We start from the raw sequence: 22,273 nt of genomic DNA, 5'->3' as shown, positions 1-22,273 counted from the left end.
GCCAGGTTTCAAAGGCACTTGAGTGTTTCAGTAATTTGATGTATTACTTTGTGAAAGCTGTCACACTGGTATTCCACATGATCCAGCACTGATGTGTCAGCACACTGGCATAATGATACATATATAATTTCTCAGCTTTGGCAGCACATTTTCACCCTGCATCTTAAACCTAGAAAATTTAAAGGGCTATTCTTCCATTAACCTCTTGTGCATCCTCTCTGTGTTAGAGGAGCTGACTCTCAGGCACTATGAATGAGTCCTATACCAAAGTCCAAAAAGAAAAATAGTTTTTTTTCCCCTAGATTCACAAATTTACAATCCTGAGTAATACTCCTGAGGAGGTGAGGAAAAACTTAAACTATATACAGTAGACATATTTCAGGGCTATTTGTAAAGGAAACACTCCCACCTGGCCATCAACCCAAAGCAGGAAGGTTGGACTTCCTAAAATGGCTTTACATGAGCGATAGAAAAATGTCAACAACTGATCAGCACAGGCTGGATAAAACACAGTATAGATTTCCAATATATAAGTGGGTGAAGAACTGGTCAGGAATTTTTCAACAAACCAGGTTATAATGCTGATTTGTCACAATTGAAAGTTTTATTGGGGAAAGGATTGTTTTTGACAAAACTTTAATTGGGAAGGTTTCTCAAGTCCAGAATGGTGTTTCTGCTCAAAATCACAGAAAGAGAGAGAGAGTCTTTATAGCCTGGTTATTAGGTTCAAGTCCTTGAGTCTCCCACATCCCAGGTGAATGCCCTAAACACTGGACTATTGGCTATTCCTGACTGACTCTGGTTTTCATACAAAAGTCTGTGTTTCCTCCCAGTGTGGAATGGGGAAAAATTTGAAATCTCAAAAGATTTCCCATCCGTTTCTATGTGGGAAATAAAAAAGCCATCACATCTAGGTTGCTGTTTTAAATCCAGCCCAGGTCACTGACGGTTGCTATATTATGACTGCTCAACTGGCCTAGATGAAGTGAGGGTGGTGCTCTCTGTCTAGATCCCGCTGGGAGAGCATCCATATAACCAAAGTAACAGGCAACTCAGGAATACCAAAGATAGATCACAAAGTAATAACATCCTGGTTATGTTTCACAGCATCCAAACAGAGAAGTTAGATAAAAACTTAAATTCTTTTGCTGGAGGTTGCAACATAACACTACCTTATTTCTTAGAATTCTGAATAACAGCATACAAGAACCCACTCTAAAAAACAAAAAACCAGAGAGACACAAAGCAGGCTGCTCCCTAAAATAGCGAGGCATAGCTTAGCCCACCTTACTCTAGACTGTCTGGTTGCAAATTTACTCTGTCTGACTACATGCTTTCCTACAGAGTCCCCTAACATGCAAACAGGACAAAGAAACCCCTTACAGATTAAAGGGACAGCATTCAATTTTACCACAGTTTTCCATACAACACACTCACAACTGACACTAATAGGCACCCTGGCTGGTACTCTGAGCAAACACTGTGGAATGAATGGGCATATACAATGAACTGCTTTCTCAGCTCTTGAGATGGTTGCTACAGACGGAGGGTGAGGCAGTCTGGCGAAGACTGAATTACTGTTGTGGGATGAGAGGCCTTCAGCTCCCAGAGGGTCTCAATCCAGAATTTTCATAAATAATTGAATTCCCCCAAACAATGGTCAAAGATTATAAATAAAGCTGCCTTCCTGTATTTTAAAATCAGAAATGGAACAGACAGCAGCCTGCAACTTCCTCACAACACCTGTCTACTTGTGTCAAACATTAGGTGCAAAGAACCTTGTTACCATAAAATGCCTGATCACAGGCTCATAGCAAGGATTTTCACACAACTCTCTCCACCGTATCAAGTATTATTGCATTTTGCCAGTTAAAATGAAGTGGAGAAGCAAAAGACAGCAGTCATGTTGGACAGGCTTCAGCACTTCACTAAGCCTGTCACTATTTTGCCTCACTCTCCTCTGAATACAAGCTTCCAGTGTCTTTTCTTTATTTGCTTCAAGAATTATTTTAGGTGGAGAAAACAAAAAACACCATCTGGAACAGTAATGGTTTCTAGAAAGCCAGAACAAGCAGACATTCAAGGTATTTGCCTTGAAACTGAGTATTTCCAAAAAGTAAAAAAACCCTGTCATTTCTTACCAGAGGAAAACAGATGGCTTTCCACTACATGAACGAGCATGGAGGAAACTTATCCCAGTACAGGTTTCAGAGTGGTAGCCATGTTAGTCTGTATCAGCAAGAACAAGGAGTACTTGTGTCACCTTAGAGACTAACAAATTTATTTGAGCATAAGCTTTCTACAGGACAGGTCCAACAAAGAAAGTAACAAAATGCCACCAGCCGTCACCTTCAGCCCCCAACTAAAACCTCTCCAGCGCATCATCAAGAATTTACAACCTATCCCGAAGGACGATCCCTCACTCTCACAGATCTTGGGAGACAGGCCAGTCCTCTCTTACAGACAGCCCCCCAACCTGAAGCAAATACTCACCAGCAACCACAGACCACACAACAAAAACACTAACCCAGGAACCTATCCTTGCAAAACTCTGTCCGCATATCTGTTCAGGGGACACCATCATAGGACCTAATCACATCAGCCACACTATCAGAGGCTCATTTACCTGCACATCTACCAATGTGCTATATGCCATTATGTGCCAGTAATGCCCCTCTGCCATGTACATTGGCCAAACCGGACAGTCTCTATGCAAAAGAATAAATGGACACAAATCAGACATCAAGAATTATAACATTCAAAAACCAGGCGGAGAACACTTCAACCTCTCTGGTCACTCGATTACAGACCTCAAAGTCACAATACTTCAACAAAAAAACTTCAAAAACAGACTCCAACAAGAAACTGCAGAATTGGAATTAATTTGCAAACTGTACACAATTAAATTAGGCTTGAATAAAGACTGGGAGTGGATGGGTCATTACACAAAGTAAAACCTATTTCCCCATGCTAATTTTTCCCCCTACTGTTACTCACACCCCATGCCCTCCTCCAACACCTTCTTTGTCCTCATCACCAGACCTTCCTCCTGATGTCTGATAATGCTTGTACTTCTCAGTCCTCCAGCAGTATGCCTACTCACTCTCAGCTTCTTGCATGCCTCTTGCTCCCAGTCCCACACACACACTTCCTCCCCTCTGGCTCCCTCTGTCCTGACTAGAGTGAGCTCTTTTATAGCATCAGAGGGGCCTTAATTAGAGTCAGGTGCCTAACAGGCTCACCTGACTCTTAGCAGGTTAATTGGAGTCAGGTGTTCTCATTAGCCTGGAGCAGCCCCTGCTCTGGTCACTCAGGGAACAGAAAACTGCTTATCCAGTGGCCAGTATATCTCCCTTCTACTACTCTGCTGTTCCCAACTGGCCTGGGTCTATCACAATATATATCTTCCTACTGTATTTTCCACTGCATGCATCCGATGAAGTGGGTTTTAGCCCACGAAAGCTTATGCTCAAATAAATTCGTTAGTCTCTAAGATGCCACAAGTACTCCTCATTCTTCTTATCCCAGTACAGTGTCTGCAGTATGCCAAGGCCTCAATCCAGACCACAGTTTCACAGCTGGCTCCCCAAGGACTAAGCATCCTGGAGCTCCTTTAATATATAAGGCTGCCTGCACTGCTGCTAAATCAACACATCTTCCTTTCAATTAGGTTCAGCAGTTTGACATCCCAGTGTGATACCTCATCCCAGTGCAGTCCGCAGAGAGAGACAGTACACTCTGGTCTACTCTGTGGAACTCAGCAGCATTATGATGTCCTAATCTGCATGGTTGCTAGCAACAAGAGAGGTATTTTAGAAATCCTAGCTGTTGCGGAATAGTGGAATATCACCTAAGAGGGGTGAATACAATAAATCTGAAATTCGTGTTTGATAACTGCGCTGCATTAAGGCAGAATACAGTACAATCCACCAAGCATTGTACAGTATATACCATCTTCTATACAAAAGCAGCCAATGTATGGCAAGTACATTTGCCATTCTGTATTAGACATTGATACTGTTCCTGAGAAATAAGATAATGTACTTTACCCAACCTTTTATATTATGTTAATTAATACAATTTTTGTAACACTATATGATGTACAGTAGGCCAGTGAACAGTACACTTCCAAAGACAACCAGAATACATTTTCACTGCAAGCTGACAGCAGACAGACGTGGATCCATCTTTGCTCCATTGAACTGAACATTGATAAGCACAAAGTTTAGAAGGAAAGGGGTTTCTTTCCCCCATACAGAGAAGAGTTTAGTGCTAGTGAAAAGTGTCAGATAGCATTTGTGATTGAAGCTTTCCCTTTATTCACAGAACCTGTTGAATATGCTTAGAAACAGTACCCTAAGTGGCTGCACTAATGTGCTGTATCCTTGATCAAGAATGACCACCTCTATGGGTGAAAGTTAATTCAGTCACTTGGCTCATTCTATCAGCTTAACTTCTGTACCCAGAAAGATAATGCAGCAAATAATTAAGCAATCAATTTGCAAACACCTAGAAGAGAATAAGGTGATAAATAACAGTCAGCATGGATTTGTCAAGAACAAATTGTGTCAAAACAACCTGATAACTTTCTTTGACAGGGTAACAAGCCTTGTGTATGGGGTGGGGGAAGCGGTAGATGTGGTATATCTTGACTTTAGGAAGGCTTTTGATACTGTCTTGCATGACCGTCTCATAAACAAGCTAGGGAAATACAACCTAGATGGAGCTACTATAAGGTGGGTGCATAATCCGTTGGAAAATTGTTCCCAGAGAGTAGTTATCAGTGGTTCACAGTCATACTGGAAGGGCATAATGATTGGGGCCCCTCAGGGATAGGTTCTGGGTCCAGTTCTGTTCAATATCTTCATCAATGATTTAGATAATGGCATAGAGAGTACACTTATAAAGTTTGTGGATGATACCAAGCTGGGAGGGGTTGCAAGTGCTTTGGAGGATTGGATTAAAATTCAAAATGATCTGGACAAACTGGAGAAATGGTCTGAAGTAAATAGGATGAAATTCAATAAGGACAAATGGAAAGTACTCCACTTAGGAAGGAACAATCAGTTGCACACCTACAAAATGGGAAATAGGAAGGAGTACTTTGGAAAGGGATCTGGAGGTCATAGTGGATCACAAGCTAAATATGAGTCAACAGTGTAACGCTGTTGCAAAAAAAGCAAACATCATTCGGGGATGTATTAATAAGAGTACTGTAAGCAAGACATGAGAAGTAATTCTTCCGCTCTACTCTGTACTGATTAGGTCTCAGCTGGAGTATTGTATCTAGTTCTGGGCACCACATTTCAGGAAAGATCTGGACAAATTGGAGAAAGTCCAGAGAAGAGCAACAAAAATGATTAAAGGTCTAGAAAACATGACCTATGAGGGAAGATTGAAAAAATTGGGTTTGTTTAGTCTGGAGAAGAGAAGACTGAGAGGGGACATGATAACAGTTTTCAAGTACATAAAAGGTTGTTACAAGGAGGAGGGAGAAAAATTGTTCTTCTTAACCTCTGAGGATAAGAAAAGAAGCAATGGGCTTAAATTGCAGCAAGGGTGGTTTAGGTTGGACATTAGGAAAAACTTCCTAACCGTCAGAGTGGTTAAGCACTGGAATAAATTGCCTAAGGAGGTTGTAGAATTTCCATCATTGGGGATTTTTAAGAGCAGGTTGGACAAACACCTGTCAGGGATGGTCTACATAATACTTAGTCCTGCCTTGAGTGCAAGGGACTGGACTAGAGGACCTTTCAAAGTCCCTTCCAGTTCAATCATTCTATGAATCTATGATCATCACTGGCCTTTGCCTGAAGCTTCTTAGAAGGGTGTCAGTATCAGCTGTGAAGATCGTTTATAGAGAAGATCGTTTACCCAAAACAGCTGTCTGATGGTAGCTGCTTTATATCACTACCATACTGGAACGGATTGGTGACACTGAAGTGAAAGGCTCTATCATTCATTGTTGAATCCCAGGGAATAATCCAACCCTTGGAAATGTTCTTTTCCATGTCATTGCTCTTAAAGTCATTGGGTAGAATTAAGTACAGTAAAAACTCATGCTAACATCACTTGGGGGCCTGTTCTAAATTCAACATACTATCCAAGTGATAATATATTCGCCTTGAAAGAGAGTGAAGAAATATTTTTGCTTGCATTGCACGGCTGTTTTTCAACATGAGAGTTGCTGACAACACTCTTGGACTGGCTCCTTCATGCTGAATACCATATTGCAATGATGCCACTAACAGAGTGGGAGAAGGAAAAAATACAGCATTGATACTATAATTAGAGATGGTCCTGAGCTCCAGCATTTGAATCCCGAGTTCAGATTTCCGATCTGATCTGTTGTGTGCCCATGTCTAATTATAACAGCCATGGATAATGCCATAGACATTCACACACCATGATAATCAGTGCAGAAAATGTTGTTTGAGAGCAGCCGAGGAAAGAAAAAAGCCTCATTAAAGCTAAGTGCAGAGCTGGTTAGATAATAAAATATTCCTAAATAAGAATGCTGAACAGTGGTTCATTGACTGATATTCATAGATTCATAGAATTTAAGGCCAGAAGGGACCATTTGATCATCCTGTATATGACAAGTATTACATTTCATCTAGTTAGTCCTATATGAAGCCCAATAACTTGTGTTTGGTTAAAGCATATCTTCTAGAAAGGCATCTAATCTTGATTTGAAGACTGCAAGAGATAAAGAATGCATCACTTCTCTTGGAAGTTTGTCCCAGTGGTTAATCACGCTCACAGTCAATTTTTTTTGACTAATTTCTAATTTGAATTTGTCTGACTTTAGCTTCCAGCTGAAGCCTCTATGTTAACTGTGTTCCGTTCTCCTCTGTATTAATGAGCCTTTAGTTCCTGGTATTTTTGCCTCATAAAGGTACTTATATATTGTAATCAAGTCACCTCTCAATCTTCTTTTTGATAAGCTAAACAGATTGAGCTCTTTTTGTCTGTCATGTAAGTCATTTGAATCATTTTTGTGGCTCTTTTCTGCACCCTCTCCAATTTTTCAACATTTCTTTAAAACTGTGGACAGCAGAAGTTGGCCCACTATTCCAGTACCAATACCCTGTTTACGTATCCACAGATTGTACTGGCCCTTTTTGCTACAGAATCACACTGAGGGCTGATATTGGGTTGCTTGTCCGCTATGACTCCTAGATCCATTTCAGAGTCACTGATTTCCAAGATACAGCCCTCATTATGTGGTAGGGCCTGCATTTCTGGTAGCTAGATTTATAACTTTGCATTTGGCTTCTTTAAAGCATATTTTGTTTGAATGGGCCCAGCTTACCAAGCAGTCCCAATCTCTCTGTATGACTGCCCTGTCCTCACCATTATTTAGCACTTCACCAATCTTTCTGTCATCTGCAAATCTTATCAACGTTGATTTTTATATTTACTTCAAGATCATTGATGAAAATATTGACAAGTATTGGTACTAGTAACAATCCCTGCAGAACTTCTCTAGAAAACCCCCATTCAGTGATGACTCCCTACTTTTTCACACGATCCATGAGATCATTACCCATGAATATTCAGATTACTGGGTATTAGTGAAAATAGTCATAACTCTCAAATTTGCACTAATTTAATATGAATAATTTTTAAGATGAAAGTTCATGCTCCCTCCCTAAGCATGTCCTTCCTGTGCCCCTTTACCAGTCTTAAGCTGATGGGCTAATTAGCTCATCCAGCCCACCAGCCTAATTAGCTAATTACTTTTAAGTGTCCCAGTCATCTTTCTCCAGGGAACAAATGGGTGTCAAAGTGACCAGTGTTCATACTCACCTGTTTACTCCCTGCACTCTGTCATGGTGTCCACACAACAAATAGTAAATAGCTAAAGTGTCCAGCACATCGTGTGAAAATGTGTTCAGGTTATTTGGTAACAATGTTGGACTAATGAATGCATTTGAAGAATAAAGATCAGTTCACAAATGACTAGCTAACAAAAAAGTGGGGTTATGTTTGTAATGAATTTATTTGATATTGAACAGTTCAACTAGCTCTCTCCAGGAGAGGAGTTATAGCCAAGGAAATTACAAGAGAGCAAGCACTCTGTTAATCAAGTAGAGTGTGGTCATAACTAACTATGGTCATAATTAAACATTGTTAATATTACAACATAGGGCTGTTTTAATAAAGTCTTACTGTAGTGGACTTTAAAAAAAATAGTCCTAAAGCATTTTCTAGAAAACAACAACAGTTACTAAGTCAGTATACTCTAAAGACTCTTCTTGGAGTAACTACCATTAGCATCAACAGATGCTTAAATACAACATGCATTAGTCATGCATCCGATCTCACCCTACGTTTTGTTAAGTATCCAAATCTTGGAACAACTGATAGGGAGTCTCTTCCAATATGAATCAGAAATAAAACTTGAAGAATTTGAACTGAACAAAAATGAACATGCCTTTTGAATAACATTTTTAACACCTAACTGACTTAGGAGCCTAAGCCCCATCAGTAAGTTAATTTCAAAGGTCAACTGTAGATACTATCTAAATAATATAAGCAGCAAGGACAAGCTATTTTAAAAATAGGTGTAAATGACAAAACTAAAGGTCCAATTCACCATCGCCTTGCATCTTATGTAGTCATTTACACCAGTGCAAAATGAGTTCACAATGTTACCCAGTTAGAATTAGTGCGATTTGCAGTCACTTTGCAAAGCAACGGTGAATCAGACTTCAAGTCAAGAGTAAAAACAGCCCTTGCTGTTCTTCCAAGAGCCTGTTCCAGCTGACATTTTCCATTCAAGCAGTCGGTTTTGGTCTCTGGGTTGGAGATGAGTCATGTCACGATTCCAGATGAGTTAAAGAAATCAACACATTCCAGAAGTGATTCACTGAGAGAGGTTTCACTGTCATTTGCATATGTTTTAACCCCAAGCAGTAACAACCATCTGAGGGTTTGCCTTTGTCGTTGTAATATCTAATTGTAGTTTATTTTTCTAGCTATCCAAACTGTACATAATTAAAGTCATATTGAGCAAATGTTGAATGGTATGAAAAGTTTTGGCATATGTATACAATTTATTATCTGTAGAATTTGGCATCCTTGGAGCAATATGGCTGCATTTAAGAAAAAAATTGGCCTGACTTTGTGCATACGTAACGCTCTTTGAAGCATTTTGTTTTTCTGTAAAAACTACGACTCTCCATGACACATTTAACCCTTTCCCTCTTGCATTACAATTTATATGAAGAGAAAATAAAACCTGCAAACATTTACTGGCAACACAAGGGCTTTTGTAAAAGCTCAACCAGGATGAAGAATTTACTGCAATTCTACAGCATGCTTGCCTAGATACACAAAAAAGGCAGCAGTATGCAGACAAATTTTATAGTCAATAATCAGCAAACACTCCTCTCAAAGTGCTCGCAAGTAACAGGGCTGTGTGCTGGGGAGATCTGTGAGGTCTTGTCCCGAGGCAGCAAAGTTGCTTCATGGCTGCAATAGCCTATTGTACCCTACCTTTGTGGTGGTGGTTGGTGACTCTAGATAATTATAATTATGGATCCATTGGCCCTGCTCCCACCCCTGCCTGTTCACAACCGGTCCCTCCAACATGTACACAAAGCCTACGTCTTCACTGCTAAAAGAGAAGTGTTGTTTACATCGGGTTAGCTATCTTGATGGTTTTTGCAGTGAAGATAGCTGAAGAGTTCATACTCTTGGGACCTGATCATGACGTTATTTGCAGTGATTTTACACTGATGTAACTCCACTGACATGGTCCACAGGCCCGGAAATTGAAAAAGGTCTGGGTTCCAGTCATCCCATTTGTCATAACTATAAAGGGAAGGGAAAAGCCCTCCTGTGTACAATACTATAAAATTACAGATTTTGCTTCAATTATTATTGTTTGTTTTACTACACGAACTTCCTCAGGCCTAATCCTCAGTTCTGCCCATTTCTTGGGCTGCCTATCTCTTTCTCTGCTGAAACCAAACACTCATTTTCTTTCTATGTAAAAAATAAAGTTATAGTTCCCCTGTTGATGCATGAAGGGCCCACACAACCAACAGAGGAGGGAGGGATAGCTCAGTGGTTTAAGCATTGGCCTGCTAAACCAGGGTTGTGAGTTCAAACCTTGAGGGGGCCACTTAGGGATCTAGGGCAAAAATTGGTCCTGCTAGTGAAGGCAGGGGGCTGGACTTGATGACCTTTCAAGGTCCCTTCCAGTTCTAGGAGATTGGTATATCTCCAATTATTACCTTTAGAGGAAAGTGACTGCTTGAATATAGTTCAAATGATTGTACACAAGGTGTTATCAAAAGCACCAAGGGTTAAATTTTTGTTGTCCCTTTAAAGGAGTAAATCTTTTCTTTGGGTTTCTATGGAGTATATTTGTGTTTGCGGGTGTATTTGTGGGTGGAGTGGTTTTATTTTTTGGAAGGATAGTTTTAAGTATGAATTTAAAACTCTCACTCTTGAATTTTTAACTATTCAAAGCTCTATCATCAAATAAATTCAGAAAATAATCTTACTCTTCCAAGTATCTGGAAAGACAGAAATGACTGAAAAAAGTGAGAAATATGTTAAATGTCTAAAATGCCAGATGACATTTCTCTTTACTAACGCAATGTTGGATTAACAGTTTTTGTTTTTTTACATATTCTATATATCATACTCTAGTATATTTCTGAATAGTGAATGATATACAGGGGAAAAAAGTTCTACCGGAATGTATTTTAAAATAGACCTTTGTCAGGACTAAATGAACTGAGCAAATGGTAAGATTTGAAAAGAGCTCCCTCTAGTGCAAAGAAATCACAATTTCACACAATGTAGAAACCTGTTAGTTTTCTGGCTGACTGGAGTGCAGAATCTATGAAGTAGCAACAGTCAGCTGCAGGAGTCATAGACAAAATGAATTCAGAAAGTGTCCAGCTAAGCTATAAAAGTGAACCATTACTGAACGCTGGTGGACCACTACCCCCTCCCCCCAACACACTCCCCTTAATTCTCTCAACAACCACAGAAAACCACCACTGTGAAGAAAAACATGGAAAAATGTAGGGAAATCAAACAAGTCCTAAGCAAATTTGGTGCAGAAAGAACTAAAAAGATTGACAGTGGGAGGGGAAATGCGCCATCGTTGCATGAGCCAAAAGAAAGATGTCATGTTTCTTTAAAGGGAAAGAACAAGATTTATGTCTATGTATAGCTTTTGCATAGCAGGCAAACTCTCTTGAGAGGTATTTTTTGTCCAGGACTCCGAAGGAGTGCAATACATTATTCAGTCTTGACTAAACCTAAACTGATATTTTGAATATAGACGTTTGCTTGGCCACAAGTAACTGGACAGTGATGAAGGCAACCCTTCATCTTCGTCTTTATCGGGGCAACTCATTAATGCTTCCTAAGAAACTGCATGGCGGGAATTCTCAGCGGCAATGGCAAAGAGTTTTTATATGCTGCATTATTGCCTTGACTCTTTACAAGACCCTTAGGAAGGCATAAGCCTGCATCCCTCTCTTGCACACCCTGTGGTGCTAAGGAGGATTGTTACCCTATGTGCAGGAATTGTGACAGCAAAGACTGAGCCTTGCATAGGGGTTGCAATTAGAAAATGACGTCTTCTTGCATCTTTCCCTCTCTCCCTACATAGACAGGATAGGTACAAGTGACCTTGTAAAGTTTTCTGGGAAGTGCAGATAAAAGATGCTACATAATGTCCAACTATTATCTTTTGAACAATGCACAATGGAGGTTCCCATCTAAAAACTACATGAAGCTGAACAACTCAGATTTCGAGTCTGAGTGTGATATTTAAAAAATAATGTTCCGAAGCAAAATTGAAACTGTTTAACAGGCTGTATACCCTGCAGAATACAGCTGGATTGGAAAGACTCCGAATTATCGGAAGTACAGAGAATGGTGAATTTGGAGGCAATGGGATTGGGAACGGAAAGGAAACTACATTTGATTTTAGGCATATTTCTAACCCTCCCAATTATTACATGAAATATCTGGAACCTAAGAGGGAAATAAAGCTTTTTTACAAGGCTCTATTCAGCATAAATCCAAAGTTGCATAGTCCAGGCTCCTCATGTTCCACAGTTCAGCAGCTGTCAAAGCAAGATTTTATTCAAGGGCTGAAATAATTTCTTTGGTTTGCTCCTGGAGCTCAAACCTCAACTATTCCTCCCCCGACTGCTGGAAGATGAAGACAGATGGTTATTACAGACTAACCTGAGTATATGGCAAAGACCAAAGATTACCACACACAGGGCTGGACTCTCAACCTCAGGCTGACACTACCACATTTGATTGCCCTCGAGGGATTTATACAGGGTTACCAGACACTGGTGGCTAGGGCTCTGCTAATCAGACTTCCCAGGACCAGCAATACTCATGAGAGTTTTAATGGAACACAACTGTACATTCATGTCTACTCCATTGCCTGCTCTGACTGAGAGCATGGTTTGACCCTCACCTATGCACAAATAGAATCAGAACATGGGTGGAAGGGAAGATCAATATTGAGTCAACCCATGCAAACATGGTATTTTGGCTTTGACTCCTCTGCAAGGCCTTTCTCCAAAAGCTGAAAGGCAATAACCCTGGCTAGGTGCTATGATTCCTCGTGTGGTTCAAGTAGGTTCCATTCTTCAACTGGATCTTTATTGTTTTTTATTGGTCTCTGTTGGTTTTTACTGGAAGACCAATAAACCCAAATAACCAGTAGCCAAATAGATCTCTTGTTCTGTTGCAAAACCTAGTTTACCATGTGTAGCCAATAGGAACCAGGTGAGAATTTTCAACTAAATTTTCCCCTAGGGATTCATGAAATGCAAGAAACACAAAAACATTTCAGGAAAAGCTGTTGTACACAACCCTGCATTTCCACACTGTTGTTACATGGTGCTTTTGGGTTAAATTGTTGTCCAGGTTTGGATTTTAAGGCCCTTTGTCTATCGGCTTGTTAGTACAGGATCCAGGTCTGTATGTTCTGAACGGTGACAGCCAGGCGCTGAAATGCAGTTCATCCTTTTATTCGATTCAGGTTATTATACTGTCCTCATCACCATAGTATCTGACTGCCTTCCAATAGTGCGTTAAGTGATGTGACTAACTTCTATTACTTTCTCTCTTCCTGCTGACCCCTGTGACTGTGGATAAAGAGAAATGTCATCGCTACTAGAATTCAACAGTTGGAACTATTTAAAAACCAGCAAACAGCCCTTTTAACTGACTGTAATAAATTGTAGTGTTTAGCAAATGAGAATTCATATTCTGGTGTGATAGTGGGCCAAGATAAGGTGATGATGAATTCCTTGCTACAAGTCTCACTGTAGAAGATCCTTGTAAAATTGCCTAAGAAATGCAGTATGAATGAATGAGTCTTTGCTCAGAGATTCATTAATTTATCAGCTGAGTAAATATAGCCCTGACCTTGCTAAAAGAGAATAAGTAATGAGTTAAGTGCACTACAAATTAAGGAAACAGAACATCTTTAAGTGACATCAAACTTGAAATGCTGTCACTTTAGAAAAATTAATTAAATCTAGATTCCGCTGCTACACCTGCTCTTGAGTCCTCTTGCCAAATATTTTGCAGCCCTCCTACAATAATATTGTCATAATATTAAAAATGTTTGTCTCATTAGAAGATACACACAAACAAAAGGGGAAACTGACAGAATGTACAGGGCAAATGGTGAAACTGTCCATACAAGGAGCACTGCCGAACATGCAAAATAAACACACTGAAAAAACTAGAGAAACATATTGTCTGTATAATCTCTTTCAGTTACAGTTTATGGTTCTCTTTTAAAAACTGTGGGGTTGAGTCTCATTTATGCTCAGGTCTCTTTACATTGTTCTGGCCACATAAAGAGGTCTTAACTGGATGTTAATGACAATCAGGTCCTGCATATCTAAGTTTGTGATTAGGTTCTGCAGAGGGCTCATTTCTACAAGGTTCTCTGTCCCAATGCCTATCCAAGTTAATGGAAATTGAGGTGTTTAATGTCTTACAGGAGGTATTAGCACCATGAAAGATCACATGGGACTTGAGAACTGCATAAAGGCTGAAGTGTTTAATGCCTATTTTGCATCAGTCTTCACTAAAAAGACTAATGGTGACCAGATACTCAACACAATTAATATTAACAACAAGGGGGAAGGAACACAAGCCAAAATTGAGAAAATAAGGTTGAAGAGTATTTAGATTTGTTAGATATATTCAAGTCGGCAGGGCCTGATGAAATTCACCCTAAGGTACTTATAAACAAGCTGAAGCAATCTCAGCACTGTTAGCAATATCTTTGGAGAACTCCTGGAGGATGAGTGAGGTCCCAGAAGACCGGAGAAGGGCAAACATAGAACCTATCTTTGAAAAGGGGAACAAAGAGGACTCAGGGAATTATAGATAAATCTGTCTAATTTTGATACCTGGAAAGATACTGGCATAAATTATTAAACAATTCATTTTTAATCACCAGGAGGATTATAGGGTTATAAGGAATAGCCAGCATGGATTTATCCAAAACAAATCATGCCAAACCAACTTAACTTCCTTCTTTGATAGGGTTACTGGCCTAGTGGGTTGGGGGGACTGGGGAAGCAGTAGATGTGATGTATCTTGATTTTAGTAAGGCTTTTGACACAGTCTGACATTCTCACAAGTAAACTGTGTCTAGATGAAATTACTATAATTACTACAACTGGTTGAAAGATTGTACTCAAAAAGTAGTTATCCTCCTTACCCATCCTGGTCCCAGCCAAATTGTTGATGGGACCTTGCCACCCACCTACTCGAATGAAGGTTAAAAGGAGTTATAAAAGTGGTCAGGGGGAGGGGGAGTTGACTCCTTGCCATTCCAATCATGGGAGCCTCAAACCCACCCATTTCTGATCCTTTAAAGAATACCTCCTTTAACTCCTTTCCCAATCCATTTTATCTGGTCACCATACCACTCCCTACAGAGTACCTGCATGAGACATCTGACACAAGGAGGGGCCAGAGATTAGCCTGGCTCCCCCCCGCCCCATACCTAGCTGGATGCCCAGACATCTACTGATGTCTTCTTTAATATCATCTAAAAACATTATCAGCTCTGATAGGTGGACTCCATCCTCCCTGAATAACTCTGGTGCCCCGTATGCTATCTCTGTATGAGAGTTTACCAACCTCCCATGCCACCTATGCATTTGGACACCTCCCTATTCGCACACCTCCTAGCCTTGCCACCCCATGGGGGTTGCACAGCCCTTCACTGCACCCTGCATTGCAACATGTACCAAACAATTTTTCTCCTGGGAAAAGTTCCAGGATTTGCCCCAAGCCCCTCTTAGCTTTCAGCATTAAGTGCACCCCTTTACACATTCCCAAATCATTTCCCTGAGGTCATATATAACGCCTGCTCCTGGGCCACTATGGTATACAGAAGGGGCATCAGCTGGTCTTATAACATGCCCTTCCTCAGGCCTGCTTCACCACTGAGGCCCACAACCTTGAAGCCTGCCTATGCACCCAGTAAACAATACTGTGCCTGCAGATCCACTCCACTGGCTGCCTGGCTCGGCTGAAATGAGACTGGTTTCATGCCTTGAATATTTTATTAAACAAAACATATCATGCAGAACTGAGTAACTGAACTATCTAAAAACGGGCCTCTTTCCAATCCAACCTGGTTTTGGGGATATTTCCCAGGTTGAGTTTTTTTTCTCTTGGTGGATTTTACTGGATGATGTGGGAATATGTCTCCTATTTCCAGGGAAATTGTTATCATTGTAATGATACACAGTAGATGCGATTAAAGCCTTTATCACTGTGCCATTTCAAATAACATTACTATGGTATTTGCAGGTCTATACCCTTCACCTACTTAGTATAAATACAAAACACTGTTACTTGTATGCAGTAATTGACAAAATTTTAATGGTGGCCATTGTAAAGGGTTCTGATATTAAATTAACAGATTTTTAGGCCAGATGGGATCATTATGATAAGCTAGTCTGATCTGCTTCACAGGATTTCACTGTCTCCTGTATCAATCCCATAACTCCTGACTGAGTTAGACCATATCTTTTAGATAGGCATCTAATCTTGATTTTAAAAACTTCAAGTGATAGAGAATCTATCACATCCCTAGATAAGTTGTTCCAGTGGTTAATTACCCTTACTATTCAAAATTTATGTCAAATTTCCAGTTTGAATATGTCTAGCTTCACCTTCCATTCTTTGGAGCTTGTTATTATTGTGATGGGTGCCCGATAGCTGTGTCTAATGAACAGACAGGAAAAGTTTTGCTTCCCTACATTGCTTGGAAGATGATCTAATATTAAATGAGTTGTAGAGGGCCATGAACTAACCATTGCATCCCTTCTCTCGGAAGCGATCTGAGTAGATAATTGGTTTACCATTATGAAGAGTGGAGATCTGACAGTCAGCAAGAACAATTTCTCTGTATCTTTACGTTCAATTACAGTCATTAAAAGTTAGCACTGAGCTGAGAACACTGCTTAGTTGGATTGTAAGAGTTAGTTTTTGCTTTTGTGTCTACTGCTGCCTCTAATAAATTACAATAAAAATGTTAATAGAAAGAAATAGAAATCGAGTTACTCTGATTCTCTGCAGCTTTTTGACTTTGACAACTTGTTTTTTTAATGTCGGTTTGGGTTATTGCCAGGCCACCTTTCTTCTTTTCAGTTAAATAGTCACTTTGGGAAATTCTTCACAAAAGGCAGAATTTGACCAATCGCCGTTACCAGGGGCTCTTCAGTCTCCTTCCCACAAAAACACATTTTGTCCATCTCTCAGTTGTGCTTTTACTTCTGAACTGGGGTGGGAAAGAGGTGTAATAAGATCTTGGGAATTAACTGATGATGTGCAGGTAATGTTGAATTTCTCTTTATGCCGCACTCAGGCACCTGAGGGCTGGAGTCACTACATATACATGTTTAGGGAATGCATGGAGCTCCTTGTGCAAATTCCAACGCTGCCCCAGGAACATTCTTTTTCCTTCCATCCTGCAGCTTGAAAGTGCTTTCTCCTTTCCCCTTCACCAGCAATGACTGGCTTAAAAGGGGCTCTGGTCGCAACAACCTCATTTGTTGCTTAGGGAGGGGTTGGCCTGAATGTGCCAAAAAGGAAAAGGATCTGATAAATGTATAGTAATTGGCCAAGAGCTGCCAAATAGCGCGGAATGAAAACTATAGCTCCCAGATGTTTCTGGGAAGGAGTTATAGCTACCACATGGTAAATAGAAAGTATTCCTAACTGTACGGGTAGTTAAACACTGGATCAAATTACCTAGGTAAGTGTTGGAATCTCTGTCTTTGGAGGATTTTAAGAACAGTTAGACAAACACCTGCCAGAGATGATCTTGGTCCTGCCTCAGTGCAGGGGACTGGACTAGATGATCTACCGACCTACATTTCTATGATTCTGCGAGCTAGCAGAACCTGCTATTACTTGGGAGGTGGGGAAGGAGCTAAACTCTATGGAGAGGCTTCCTTTATTTAAAAGAAAAAGTACAATGGTGAGAAAAATACAGTGTGAAGAAAACCTCCTTGGAAGTGGGTATTTTTACACGTGTTCTGTTTGATATTATTTTATTTAGCAAATGTCTATTGTCTTTGGATTTTTTGAGCATAGATACCACGTCAGCCCCTGATTTATTGTGGAATATTAGAGAAATCACTTAGCTCTCCTTTGACTCAGTTTGCCTATCTACCCATTGGGGATAATGATACCTACCTCATGGAGATTTTGTGTGACTCCATTATTTAATGTTTGCAAAGCAGTTTGAGAGTCTTGGATGAAAGTTGCAACAGTAATTTTTTAATGTAAAAATCTGTAATTGTACACAACCTTGATAATTTATTTCTCATAACCTTTGGCTTCCTTCTTTGTGTGACAAGCAGCAAATAAACAACAATTTGGCCACCACATTATGGATCAACTGTTGAGGTTTTCCCCTATATTAATTACATGGATCAGCAATGCTGCTTGCTCAAATATATATTTCAAAAGAAATTTAAATTTCAGGCCTTTAACAATCTAAAGTGTGATATCTAATTGTGGAAATAGGTGGGTATTGACATTTTGGAGACGGGCAATAGGCACAGAACTCCATCCAAACATTCGGTTTGGCGTAGTTAGCTGCAATGGAAACATCCTTATATTTTACCACCAAAACCCCTGCTGTGACATGAAAGGGGCTCACTCTGTATGAGAACAAAACGTCTAATACCCAAACAACACTGGATAAAAGAGCTGTCTGTGTACCTAATATTTCAGGTCTGGGGTAAAATTATGCCCAAAGTGATGTTCTTCTTCTTGAGATGCATTATTGTCTGCTAAGGAATTTACTTAGGCCTAACTTATTTAATGTGAACTTCATACTGGAATTCAGTTTGAGAAGCCAGTGTTTTGCCAACTAAACCACACAAATCCACATTAAGTATTTGTTCTAATTGTGCAAATATTGAATTAATTCAACTTGTCCAAGTCAGCTAATACCATGTACAAAGCTACCTCTATCATGCATCAAAATGTTTAAAGTCATCAGAGAACAATGACTTTTGAAACTTTCCTTTGAAACTCATTGAAGAGAGGAAGGCAGTGGAGCCCTTTAAATATTCATGCCCATTGACAAAGAGGTCCTTGTGCAGCTGCTGAGGCGAAGGGCGTAGACACCTCTGAAAAGGAGATTCAGCCAGGAAACAAAAAGCTCCAACCTCTGCCCTTATTAGAGAGCCATGGGATTTTCTTGTTTTTTTAATTCATTCCTTCAACAGATGGGGCCACAGTTAGGCATCTTCTTTTCAGAAAATGACTTCTAATAGAATACCCAGGCATATGACACAGCACGCTACAGCATGGACAAAAGTGGTTTGTCAGCTTTGCTGAGGTAGGCCGTACTTCTGCGGCATTTATGTTTTGACACTCGAATACGAGTTATGTCATGATCACGTTCGACAACAGTCCTACAGTTCTGATGGCTTCAGTTACTCACACATTTAGGCCTTTTATGCCAGAGTTATAGCTAAGGTCTTGTCCTCCCTCAAAAGTTGCATTGCCTTAAATACACTGGTGCTGTTAAAGTGGTGCAACACCCCAGTGTAGTATATACTACTATAAAATTGCTTATAGTGGTGTAGCTTATTCCCTTATGGGAAGGGGAATAAGCTATTGTGACCGAGAGACCCCCTTGGCAAAGGGTCCTCTGTTCTTTGCAAACAATGCGGTCACCTGGTTGAAATAGGGAAATTTTTGTAAGGATTCAGTAAAAGGACCCCGTTCATGCTGGGCTGTTTGCGCTAGGCTAAAAGGGATCATTCCTGAGAATAGCCACATGGTGGGGGGAGGGGTGTGCTGCACCTCCACCCCAAAATCGCATCCCTGCCTTGTAAACGGCAAACCCAACCGGCATTGCTTGCTACGGGAAAGGAGGGTGCTGCAGTTTGAAACCATTCCTACATGTTATAAAGGCAGAAGAAGCCAACCCCACATACCCTTTGGCTTACCATGGATGCCTGGAAACCACATTCTGTTGCCCAGCTGTGTATACCGGCAGGCATTCAATATAAAAGGCAAAATGCGACTTTGTACCTAAAGCACATGTGCTGTCTGCTGTGAATTGCTTGATTCACTGTGAAAGAGTCTCCCTTTTGTTCTCAGAAATGTATCTTAAATTTTACTCTTCCTTTTTATCTCCACTGCAGGTTCAAATGTTTCTGTGCTCCCCGTTATCAACTCTGTCCCTGAGGTTATCGCACATTAGAAGTCGAAAAAAATGCACTTGTGATGACATGTTTTCCAAACTCACGCAGCCCTCCCGCACTGACAGGGCACGGTGGCAGAGGCCAGGAAAGCATTCAGTGAGCGTGATCAGAACACACAAGAGGAGATGCAATGGGGGATCAAACAGACATGATTAGGCATCTAGTGAAGCTGCAGGAAAAGCAACAAGAGCACAGACCGCCGCTTCATCCATTGTATAACTGCCTGCCCTCCTCCCCAAGTTCCATATCCTCCTCACCCAGACGCCCAAGAATGTGGGGGGTGGGAGGCTCCAGGCACCCAGCCACTCCACTCCAGAGGATGGCCCAAGCAACAGAAGGCAGTCAATCAAACAGCTTTGATTTGTAGTGTGGCTACAATAAGCAATGTGGCCTTGTCCTTCCCTCCTCCCCCACCCGGGCTACCTTGTCAGTGATCTCACTTTTTTTTTTTTAATAAATAAAGAGTGCATGGATTCAAAACAATAGGGACTTTATTTCCTTTGCCAGCTGTGGTCTAAGAGGGGACGGGTATTGGCTTACAGGGGAGTACATTCAACAAAGGGGGCAGTTTTGCATCAAGAAGAAACACACATAACTGTCACACCGTAGCCTGGCCAGTCATTAAACTGTTTTTCAAAGCCTCTCTGATGCGCAGCGCACCTAGCTGTGCTCGTCTAATCGCCCTGGTGTCTGGCTGTTCAAAATTGGCCACCAGGTGATTTGCCTCAACCTCCCACCCCGTCATAAACGTCTCCCCCTTACTCTCACAGATATTATGGAGCACAAAGCAAGCAGCAATAACAATGGGAAGATTGGTTGTGCTGAGGTCTAACCTAGTCAGCAAAAAGTGCCAGTGAGCTTTTAAATGTCCAAAGGCACATCCTACCACCATTCTGCACTTGCTCAGCCTATAGTTGAACTGCTCCTTGCTACTGTCCAGGCTGCCTGTGTACAGCTTAATGAGCCATGGGAGCAAGGGGTAGGCTGGGTCTCCAAGGATAACTATTGGCATTTCAACATCCTCAATGGTAATTTTCTGGTCGGGGAAGAAAGTCCCTTCTTGCAGCTTTTCAAACAGCCTGGAGTTCCTAAAGATGCGAGCGTCATGCATCTTTCCCGACCATCCCATGTTGATGTCGGTGAAACGTCCCTTGTGATCCACCAGTGCTTGCAGCACCATTGAGAATTACCCATTGCGGTTTATGTACTGGTTGGCAAGGTGGTCCGGTGCCAAGACAGAGATATGCGTTCCGTCTATCGTCTCACCACAGTTAGGGAAGCCCACTGCAGCAAAGCCATCCACTTTGATCTGCACATTTCCCAGAGCCACTACCCTTGCTAGCAGAAAGTTAGTGATTGCCTTGGCTACTTGGATCACAGCAGCCCCCACGGTAGTCTTGCCCACTCCGAATTGATTACTGACTGACCGGTAGCAGTCAGGCATTGCAAGCTTCCACAGGGCTATCGCCACTCGCTTCTCAACTGTCAGGGCAGTTATTGTCATCTTGGCATTCCTGCACTTCAGGGAGGGGGAAAGCAACTCATGAAGTTCCATGAAAGTGGCCTTAAGCATGTGAAAATTTCACAGCCATTGGGAATCATCCCATACCTGCAGCAGTGTGTGGGCCCACCAGTCTGTGCTTGTTTGCCGGGCCCAGAATCAGCATTCCACTGTATCAACCTGCTCCACTGCCGCTATGATGTCCCAATTGCCACATCCTGTGCTTTCAGGAACGTCTGTGTCCATGTCCACCTCACAATCATCATTGTGTTGGTGGCTCCTAGTCAGGTTCGCCAAATACTGCAGGATAATGCACGAGGTATTTACAATGCTCACAACAGCAGTGCTGAGCTGAGTGGGCTCCATGCTTGCTGTGCTATGGCGTCTGCATGGGTAACCCAGGAAAAAAGGCGTGAAATGATTGTTTGCTGTTGCTTTCAAGGAGGGAGGGAGGGAGGGAGGGGAGACTGACAACATGTACCCAAAACCACCTGCGACAATGTTTTTGCCCCATCAGGCATTGGGAGCTTAACCCAGAACTCCAATGGGCAGCGGGGAATGTGGGATAGCTACCCACAGTGCACCACTCCGTGAGTCGATGCTAGCCATGGTATTGAGGACGCACTCCGCCAATCTACTGTGCTTAGTGGGGACATACAGACTGACTGTATAAAATTGCTTTCTAAAGATCAACTTCTATAAAATCGACCCAATTTCATAGTGTAGACACACCCTTCATGGGGTCTTAGGTCAGCTTAACTATGCTGCTCAGGCATGTGGATTTTTCACACCCTTAACCAACGTGTTAAACTGACCTAATTTGTAGACCAGGAGTAGACCAGGCTTCAGTGATGACCCATTCAAGCAAGAGGTAATTTTCACCTGTCCCTAGTCAGCCAGCAAAGTAATGCAAGTTCCTAGTGTGTACTCTTCCACATCACAGAGCAGTCAATGGAAATCCATCAAAGACAATGGCAAACAATCCGAACCACTTGGAGGC

This window comes from Mauremys mutica, chromosome 3 (genome assembly GCF_020497125.1).
Source record: "Mauremys mutica isolate MM-2020 ecotype Southern chromosome 3, ASM2049712v1, whole genome shotgun sequence".
NCBI lineage: Eukaryota > Metazoa > Chordata > Testudines > Geoemydidae > Mauremys > Mauremys mutica.
This window is presented reverse-complemented; position numbering follows the sequence as displayed.